The sequence below is a fragment of the Ictidomys tridecemlineatus genome, chromosome 5, assembly GCF_052094955.1.
Source record: "Ictidomys tridecemlineatus isolate mIctTri1 chromosome 5, mIctTri1.hap1, whole genome shotgun sequence".
Lineage (NCBI taxonomy): Eukaryota > Metazoa > Chordata > Mammalia > Rodentia > Sciuridae > Ictidomys > Ictidomys tridecemlineatus.
In genome coordinates, this window is record NC_135481.1 from 102291391 (window position 1) to 102301316 (window position 9926).

Sequence of the window (9926 nt, forward strand, 5' to 3'; positions counted from 1 at the left end):
CTTTAAAGATATTCCCACAGCAAAACATGTATCATGAATTGAGAAGCTTGAAAGTAACTTTCCTGTAACCCTCTTAGTTACTCTGTAAATATTTAAATAGCAGAATGGTCTATTTTCTCCAGTGAAGGTATTTGTATGAAAACAGCAATTATTATTTATTATATTTTTCAGGCAATACCATGTTTGTTGTGTAAGCAAGATTTATAGAAGGTAATTTTTAAAAATTTTGCCTAGCAGCAGCCAAATGCAAAATATTACCCATAGTCCTTAGTTCTAAGAAAATACTGGCAAAGAGTTTGTGACTATTTTCTTTTCAAATTGGTTGGTATTTCCTAGCTTCAGATATACGGGAAAGTTGAAACTGGTGAGAATAAATTATTTTATGCTCTTTGTCCAATAAATTGTGCAGGAGCTCTCTGACACCTTCATATTTGAACTATAATATTGTTGTGCAAACTGAATAATGAAAATTCAAGCTAAAAATATACTTGTAAATCTAGCATATCCCTACTGCTCTTTTGTGATGTATATAGTTTTTTTGGGAAATGTTTGATTCACAGTTATGTGAAAGGTTTTGCCTAAAGAACTAACAAATTTTTATCCTCTCAGTAGTCTAATAATGGTGAATTTTCAAAATCAAATTTCATATATGAGGCAGTCAATAATAACTGCTACTATGAATACCCAAATCATGACAACTTTTCAAACTATTCACCATTTAAAAATAGAACACCTGAAAATTTTATTGACTATTACAAATTACTTTCTTATGCAAGAGAATAAACATTTATCAGTGTGCAGCTTTCTTTTGGCATATTATAGAATTAATTATTCCACCTAAGAAGTATATTTTGCATTAAAATCAAGAAAATATGATCCTTAGCTTTAGTAGTCAGTGATTATTTCTCCTGTAATCTTAATCTGTTGCTATCTGACCTCTTTCATAGTCCTATGAGCAATGGGTTTATGGATGAATGCACCTACCTTAAAGTCATGAAAGTTGAATGAGGTCACATTATAAACAAGGACTCTTTATTCCAGTAGATCTAACTTAAAAATCACCGGAATCTTTTCTCTTTACTTCTTTTTTTCTATGTAGCCGTAACAATCACAGTTGTTCTCACTGCCATCATCTCACTGGGCTAATCTCCTTACCCAGCCTTGAGCCTCACTACAAGGTAGCATACATGTTCCAGGGCAATTTAAGGTTCCATTGGGAATCAGAGCCTGACTTGAAGGTGCTTTCAGATCTATATATTAAAAAAGTAATAGAGGCCTCTGAGAACAATGGGTAAGTCAGAGTTTTAGAGATAGGCAAAAGTAGAGGAAAACCTAGATATTCTCAAATGTACCAGTTTTGTGCCACCTCTGTACAGAGGTACTTTTGTGTCCCATAGTTCTTCCAAAGAATCTATCTGTCTTAGTTTGGTTGTGCTGCTATAACAAAACTCTGTAGACTTGGCCTCTTAGATACCCAGAATTTATTTCTCACAGTTCTGGAGACTGGTTCTTTCTAGATAGAGGCACTGAGAGATTCACTGGTAAAAGCCCACTTTCTGCTTTCCGAGTCCTCATGTGTCAGAAGGGGCCTGGGAGCTCTCTTGGTGTCTTTTATGAGGACATTTATCCTATTCATGAAGGTTCTGCCCTTATGACTAAACACCTCCTCCAATCCCCACTCTTGCTACCATCACATTTGGAGTTAAGTTTCAACATATGAATTTGGAAGGATGTTGTAGAAAAGATGGAGGAAAAGATTTTAATTGCATACCCCACCAAAAAAATCTTTAAAGGTTCCCATTACATATTTCTTTCCTTTTCTAAATCATTACCAGTTTTTTTTTTAATTTTCACTTGCTGACAAACCTTCTGATTCTTTTCTCTCCTCAACTTTCCTAGAACCTTCAAATATTCCTTCTCTTTAGATTGCTGAAAATTTCAGATCTGCAGTAGAACCTCCCCAAACTATACCCCAAACCTCCTCAGATTCAGAAAAATAAAAGTCTTCTAATTCACATCACCCACCTGCACTAGGAGGCCTTGAGAAATTATGGAACTTTTAAAATAAGCTTGACTCTCCAAAATCATTGTTCATAAATATTGTATGGACCAGCACCACTCCCTATATATACCATGACTTTCTCCACTGTAACACTGGCTACTTCTACCTCAGTCTGACTCTGACCCTCACTTCAAATCCTGAACCTCAGGTCTGATTTTACTAAAACCCAGGATAGATTTTTCTTCCAAAGAAATGTGAGTATTTTACAACTAATCACATTCAAACCTCTCAAGTCTATGAAGTGAATGTTATCTTCCACAACTGCCTCTTGGCTTTTCCTTTGTCGTGAAAACAGGACTTTTGGCAAGGTGATTGTGTCTCTTGGAGGGAAACAGACAGTGTGCTCATAAAGTAGTCAGGATGGTACTGCTGAACTACTGAGGACAGATAGCTGCCATTATTCAGTACTGACCTTCATCTCACAACTCAATGGTTTAATGTGACAAAGAAGGTATGCCATATCGAACTTTAATTCATGGAAGTTTATGCAGTGCTCAATAACTTCTCCACCTGCCTAATATTCTCTCATCTTCATAGCAATCCTGAGAAGAAAATACTGTTTATGAGGAACGGAGACTCATAGATATGGAGAAACTTACCCCAAAGTCTGCTGACAATGGTAGATGCCATACCTAAGCATTTATCATCTCCCTTCAACATACTTTATGCACTCAGAACAATACCAGGACTATAAACACACACACACACCCCTCGTATGCATATGGCTACATATGTGACTGTGCATCTCAAAGAATTGAAAGTAACTGGCTTACAAGGCTGAATTATTCAATGCAGAAACTAACATGAGAACAATAGTTGGTTCATCAAAATAATGTTTAAAAATTTCAGGTATAGTGAATTGATTCAGACATTCATAATCAGCAAATTAAGAATCTAATTTCATCATTTGAAACGCACAATTTTCATCTCTAATCTTGGGACATTTATTATGGGATTTCATGTCACTTTAAAAATATAATTTTATTTTATTTTGATTTGTATGTGGGTGGGTATTGGGGTCATAGGCAAAGAGATTCACCTTAAGGATAATTCAAGGACCTCTCACTGAGAACAATGAGAGCAGGGAAAGTTCAGCTATCTGGAAATCTTCAACATTCAGGCAAGTGTTTGAATTAATTGCATGAGGTGAGGTTTAGAAAATAATTTTCTGGCTAATCTCTTCTTTGAAACAACAGAGCTACATGAAGCAATTTGATCACAATCATTACAAGAAACTAACAAGAGATGCTTATATAAGTTCCCTGCTTCTCAAAGTCTCACTTTTAATGCTTGCTATTCACATCACCATTTTGGATTCCAGAGTATCGAAGCCAAGCATTTTTCATGTGCACTCATGAATAAATGGCAAACATGCTGCAGTGAGTTTGTTTTCCCTTACATGGGGATCTCTGTGGGGTGTACCTGGTGGGAGTTACGTTATGCACAGACAATTGTGTTCAGTTCATCAGCTGATTATAGATATCCTCCCACAAAAACGTCCATCCCTGATATACCCAACTCTAGGGCACAATGAAAGATTCATGAAGACGATGATGCCATACACAGAGGTGTGAACTGTGAAATATCCAGAAGAAGATGAGATTATTTTAATTCCTTGCTCAATCACAGTGTGTTCTACATAGCAGAGCAAGGTAAGCTTTATGCATGATCAAAAACATATCTTTATGAACCATGGTACCTCATACTTGACTTAACTTACAAATATGCTGAGTAATACCTCACCCAGGTAGGACACCAATGAGAGGCAGAAGACAGTCAAGCACCTGAATAGCTAGTACACATCACCCCTAAAGCTGTTGGCCAAAAGTCTACTTTTTATCCTGTGAAAGTTTGTTTTGTTTGGTTTGGTTTGCAAAGGATGGAACCCAGAGTGTTGCACATGCGAAGCAAGTACTCTACTACTGTGCTACCTCCCCAGACTAATTCTGTGAAAACTGTTTTGGGCCCTCACTTAGAATCTTTTTACTCTCATTTTACATACAGTTCTAAGAACAACTGGTATAGCATAGGATTACTCTAAATCAAAACCACAAGCACTCCCGTATATTTGTTGGCAAGGGATTTAATCTTTCAGAATCTTCTTTTTTTTACCTGTAAAATGGGTACAAAATAGTTAGATTTCATACTTAGGGTAGATATAAGGATGCAATCAGCACATCTATGTAAAGTATAAACACAAAGCAAGAACGCTAAAGTTTAAACACATATTTTTTTCTTAGAACCACATTTCTAGCCAACTATTTTATCTGGGGTTCAATCTGAGGAAGACCAATGCTTTTAAATGCTAAAGACAAGCTGGTTGAACTGAAATGATTGACAAATTGTTCATTGGTCTCCACATCAGAGGCTTTCAAGGGGATTCTTAAGGGTAACTTCAATTTATATGGTTGTTTTTTATTGCTAGCATTAATGCCTCCCTAAACATTCAAAATGCATAGCAAACTGAACCTAACTAGCATAGGGTAAATGGCACTTTCTAATCTCATTGCACTGTGTTATAACAAAGCACAATAATTAGTTCTTAATGATAAATTGAGTCATCAAGAAAGGTTTAAGTGCACGTTCCCTAATGCACCAACGAAGGAGGTAAAATAACACAAATGTTTAGAAATATAAAGACCAAAAAATTTTAAATAATTCTTTTTCAAAAATAAGCATGAACAATCAAAATAATGCAATTATACATTCAGAATTAAGTATCCCTGGATCACACTGAAAAATAAGACCACATTAGAAGATAGGACCACTATCTTCCCATTTGCAAAAAAAAAAAAAAAGGATTAATATTCTTTCTTCAAGCCTTGGACTCAAGACAACCAAAGTAAATCTTTCAGGTGAAAAGAGTGGGCTACCTAAACACTGGCTTTTTCAGGACCTTTGTTTGCTGTTGTTTTATCTTTTCTTATTGATTTGTAAGTGTTCCTTACATATTAGGAATATGTGTCTTCACTTCTGAATTATAAATAGACTCACAGAGTTTACCTTTTGTTTTATTACTTTTTATTAATCAAATACAGTTCTTAAAATTTCAGTATAGAGAAATGTGACAAACATTTCTATGATCTCTGGGTTGCTGTCATATGAAGAAAGTTTGTTTCTAATCCAAGATGATTAAAATATCATCCTTCTGTACACTTAGTGGTGTTTAAGTCATTAATTCAATTGCAATATATGTTTGTGCATTATTCAAAGTAACAACATTTCTAATAATTTTTTTTTTGCAGTGCTGGGATGGAACCCAAGGCCTTGTGCATCAATAAGGCAAGCCCTCTACCAACTGAGCTATATCCCCAGCCCCTTAAAAAACATCTTTTTGAAAATAAAATTCTTAAGCTTGCAATCCATGTATATAAAGACACAGATTTTTTTCACATTATTTGTTGGTATGATAAATGTAATAAAATTTTTATCCTCTGATAAATGCCTGAATATTCAAATCTACTTAAACAAATAAACATTCAGTGTTGAGATGAGAAATTAAAGGAAAAACAATACAGATACCTACAAAGGGCCAAGCACTGTCCGAGGACGATAGATATGGCATTCCACAAAGCTAAGTTTCAGAGAAGATAATAACTTATGTCTAAAGTCACACGAATGAAAATGTAGAGCAACTAGTTAAAAACCAGGTTCATGTGACTTCAAAACACAGGCTCTTTCTTCACAGAGACATGATAGTCTAACCATATGTCTAAGGGATGTATGATTCTATTTTTTCTAAATGCTAACTAAGTAGTCCATTTAATGCCTTGGATAACAGTTACTATTATCATGTATTTCAGTACAGAAACTTAGGCAAAATTATAATACAAATGGCTCTGTATTCCTGAAGTCTAGAAAATGTATCATCCTGTTTTTTTCTGCCCTAGTTTTATGAATTTCTAGACTGGAATTTAGTAATGAAGTGATCATGAAAGTCCACAAAACTTCTAGACAGAGGGGGATTTTGTCCTTTTACATGTACCTCCCAGTCTTCATATACTCATTCAGAATGATTAAGGATTAGAATACAAAATGCTTTGTGAAATAATATAATCAAAGAATAAAGTCAGAGCCGGGCACAATGGCATACACCTGTAATCCCAGCAGCTCAGAGGCTGAGACAGGAGGATCACGCCTTTAAAGCCAGCCTCAGCAAAAGCAAAGTGCTAAGCAACTCAGTGAGACCCTGTTTCTAAATAAAATACAAAATAGGGCTGGGGAACGTGGCTCAGGAGTCAAGTACCTGTAGCAAAAAAAAAAAAAAAAAAAAAAAGAATAAAGTCAGGATTTTTTTGTTTTTGTTTTTGTTTATGTTTTTAGTTCCAGGGAGTGAATCCAGTGGTAACCAGTGAGCCACATCCCCAGACCTTTTTTAGATTTTGTTTAGAGACACATGATTTCATTGAGCTGCTTTAGGATCTCACTAAAGTTGCTGAGGCTGGCTTTGAACTAGCGATCCTCCTGCCTAAGTTTCCCAAGCCCCTGAGATTACAGGTGTGAATCTCTGCACCCAGCATAGAGCCAGTTCTGTCCATTACTTTCAATTATAGGCCAACATAAATATTTATGTTAATGTTATACATGTGAATTTTTCTGTTACTCTCATATCAATACAAAAAGCTTATAAGCACTTTTGAGCTTAAAAAACATGACCACTTTTTTTTTGTATAAATCCTAGCTTATATTTGCAATCACCAGGTAAATGAAAAGCAGAGCAGACACTATTTCTCCTGATTTTACAGGAATGATAAAGTTATACTCCTTTTCCCAATGAGTTAGGAAATGAGTGAGCAAGCAAATAAGCAGAAGCTACAGTCTAGCTTCTGCAATCCTTGATTCACATTCCAAACAAGAGAAAAAAAAAGAAGAACCCAATTTCAATTTTAAAATGCAATGGAAGTCTAATAAAAATAGTTGTAAAACAATTTAGTCCATTAGCATCTGATTTTAGATTTACTCTATTATGAAAAGAAATAATGTAATCCCTGGCTGTAGAAATATTTGAGCTGAGAGTTGAGAGGAAAATTATCTGTCCTTGAAGCGTAAAAAATAATAATAATTGTTATTATTACCATAAGTAATAATAACAAAGAATTATTATGTAATAATTATAATTATACAGGATGGAGAGTCTTCTGAATTCCATTCTAAGTCAACAACTAAAATTCATAAAGGATGTACACTACTCTCATATCTTCTTGAAGAAAGGTCAGTTTCCACAAGTGTTGAGTGCATACTATGTGCAGGGCATTCTGAAGGGTACTAAAGAGATAGGCTGTAAGTTGGATGACTATGAAAACCAATATTCATCATGGGTTTCTCTGAGGATGTGTAGACCAGGGAATTCTTTTGGCATCTCTATTTCCAAATTTCTATGCAATTAGCATCTGCTCATTTGGAATAAATACATAAAAATGAAATGTATGAAAAATAGATATAGTAAATGCTGTCTTATTATTTACTGGAATAGGTTCCTGTGTTTATTGCAATCCTGCCATGCTGAAAGAGATTCTGCATGGAAAATCCGCATTGACTGAACACGTACTATGTGCCAGGAAGTTTCATAGATGCTAAGAAACATAACGTTCCTCACCACAGCTCTGGAAAGAATATATTATTGTTCTCACTTTATTGATTTGGAAACAAACTCCTAGTGAGGTCATGTAAATTGGTTTTGGTCACGCAGCAGGGTTGCAGACCCCACCTATGGTATTCTGTTCACGTTGCCATGATAACTTTCTTTTTAATCCTGCAGATAATAGACTTTCCCTTTGCTGAGAATGCTAGTCAAAGGTCTGACTAAAATGGAAAGTATGTGAAGTCCCTAACAGTTCCATATTTACTTTTATTTGTGAACCCCAATATAGCAATATGAATTCCTATTCTATTATCTCTAGCACTACTGCATCATATCCAATCAGTATATTTGTTGACTAAGGTTTTCCTTTTTTTTCTCATTGGATAAAATAGAAAAAATAATTTCAAACACTTGTTTTAACTGCCTATGCTCCATAATTGAGATTGACTACATACCTAATCATACCCAAAAATTTTAGTTTGCACATTCCAGGTTAGAAAGAAAACAAATCAAGTGGAACCTACAGGATTGCACACAGTGAAAGAAAAATTCAAGAGGAAAGGGTTTTACTTTTTGAAAAAGCCAACTTTTAGTCGGGAATGTTGGTGATGAAGAAGACCTTTAAGGTTCTAAAGTTTCCAATATCTGCAAAAAAAACCCCTTATATTTACATGAAATATGGCTCAAGTGATATTTATTAGAAATAGAGATGACTTCTAGCCATCAGGAAAATGTTTATTCTTGAAAAGATTTAGTAACTGGAATTAGAGGGACATCTGGGCCACCAATGAGGAGCTATTTCTTGATCTTAGTACTGCTTACCAGGTGACATTGAGTTTGAATATTATAGTTCAACACAGTTTCTAAGCAATGACTTCTAACAATAAAGACTGAACACCATAACACCATGACTCCATGAATATTTTTTAAATGGAAGTTTTATATCTTTGTTCCACAGATTAAAGCGAGAGAGAGAGAGAGAGAGAGAGAGAGAGAGAGAGAGAGAGAGAGAGAAGGACATGAGAAGAGCTTAGTATAATTGGTACTCATATTTTTTGTAAAAGAAAAATACTAAGACTATTTCCTTTTGTTTTTTTAGAAACTGGTGTTTATATTCTGTAACCTTATTTCCATTTTGATTATTAATAAGTGTCTGCAGAACAGCTCAAGACCACTCGGTAGTTGTTCCTACCCGCTCAGTGGCCTGAGCAGAGGGAGCTGCAGACGAATCTTCAGTGGCTGGCTAGGCACTCTAGTAGGGAACCACTGGCTAGGCACAGAGGACACCTGCACACCAAGTCCCTCTTAGCCTCAGCATTCCATAGTCAGTCTGCAACCTCAGGTTGAGTCGCAGTGAACTCAGGAGCAAGAACAGTCCATCCACCCTGAAATTCGTCCCTGGTCACAGCTTTTTCAGCAGCAGCCTGTGCTTCTTTTTTAATCTCTTCAGGATCTCTGTAGAAGCAGAGATCAGGCATGACGTCCCATGGGTGTTCGTGGGAAATGGTGCCACGCATGCGCAGTACTTCTCGGGCCAGCGTCCACCACATCAGACCCACACAATGAGCTCCCTTGTTGTTGCACAGAATGGCAGTGTCCACACAGCTCAGAGGACTGAGTCTGTGTTACACAGAGCAAAGGTAGGCAGGTTGACATAAAATGCTTCTGTAAGAGGCTGGTGGTCAGCCCTGGGATCAGTAACCACCCGAAGGCGAGGCTCCCAGAAGGCTGCCTGGATCTGGTTCGTGAAGGTTCCAGGACTGAAGCAGCCAGCAATAGGAGTGGCTCCGATGGCAGCAACGAACTTCAGCACAGCCCGCTGGCCAGTATTCCTGGAGGATATGACACTGACATCAGCAGGGTTTTCAACAGCAGCAATGGCACAAGCTGACGGCAGAAGCTTCTCCCAAGTCCTCTTCAGATTGATGATCTGCCATCGCTTTTCCTTTTTATATCTATATTATTCCATCTGGAAATCAAGAGTTGGGCCACCTACGTGGGTTCCTGCTGCAAGGAATTTGAGGACATCCTCCTCCTTCATTTGCAGGACATCGAGGGCTCTTGACATTGTGACAATTTCCCTTTAAAGTTAGGAGGGGAATTAAGAGCAACACCATATGGGCCCCTCCCTGGGTAAAGCGGAAAGGACTAAGAATGTTTCTTAAAATCATTTAACAAAGTTAAAAAAAAAAAAAAAGTCCCTCTTAGCCCCAACATCCCATAATCATTTGATGTGGGATAAGAAGGAGTGATCATACACAACAGACCCCTGATCAACAACCT

At 36.6% G+C, this 9926-nt stretch overlaps 1 pseudogene; it reads right to left on the reverse strand.

Moving 5' to 3' along the window:
- Positions 1-8808: 8808 nt before the first annotated feature.
- LOC101970316 (small ribosomal subunit protein uS2 pseudogene) lies at positions 8809-9712 on the reverse strand (annotated as a pseudogene).
- Positions 9713-9926: the final 214 nt, after the last annotated feature.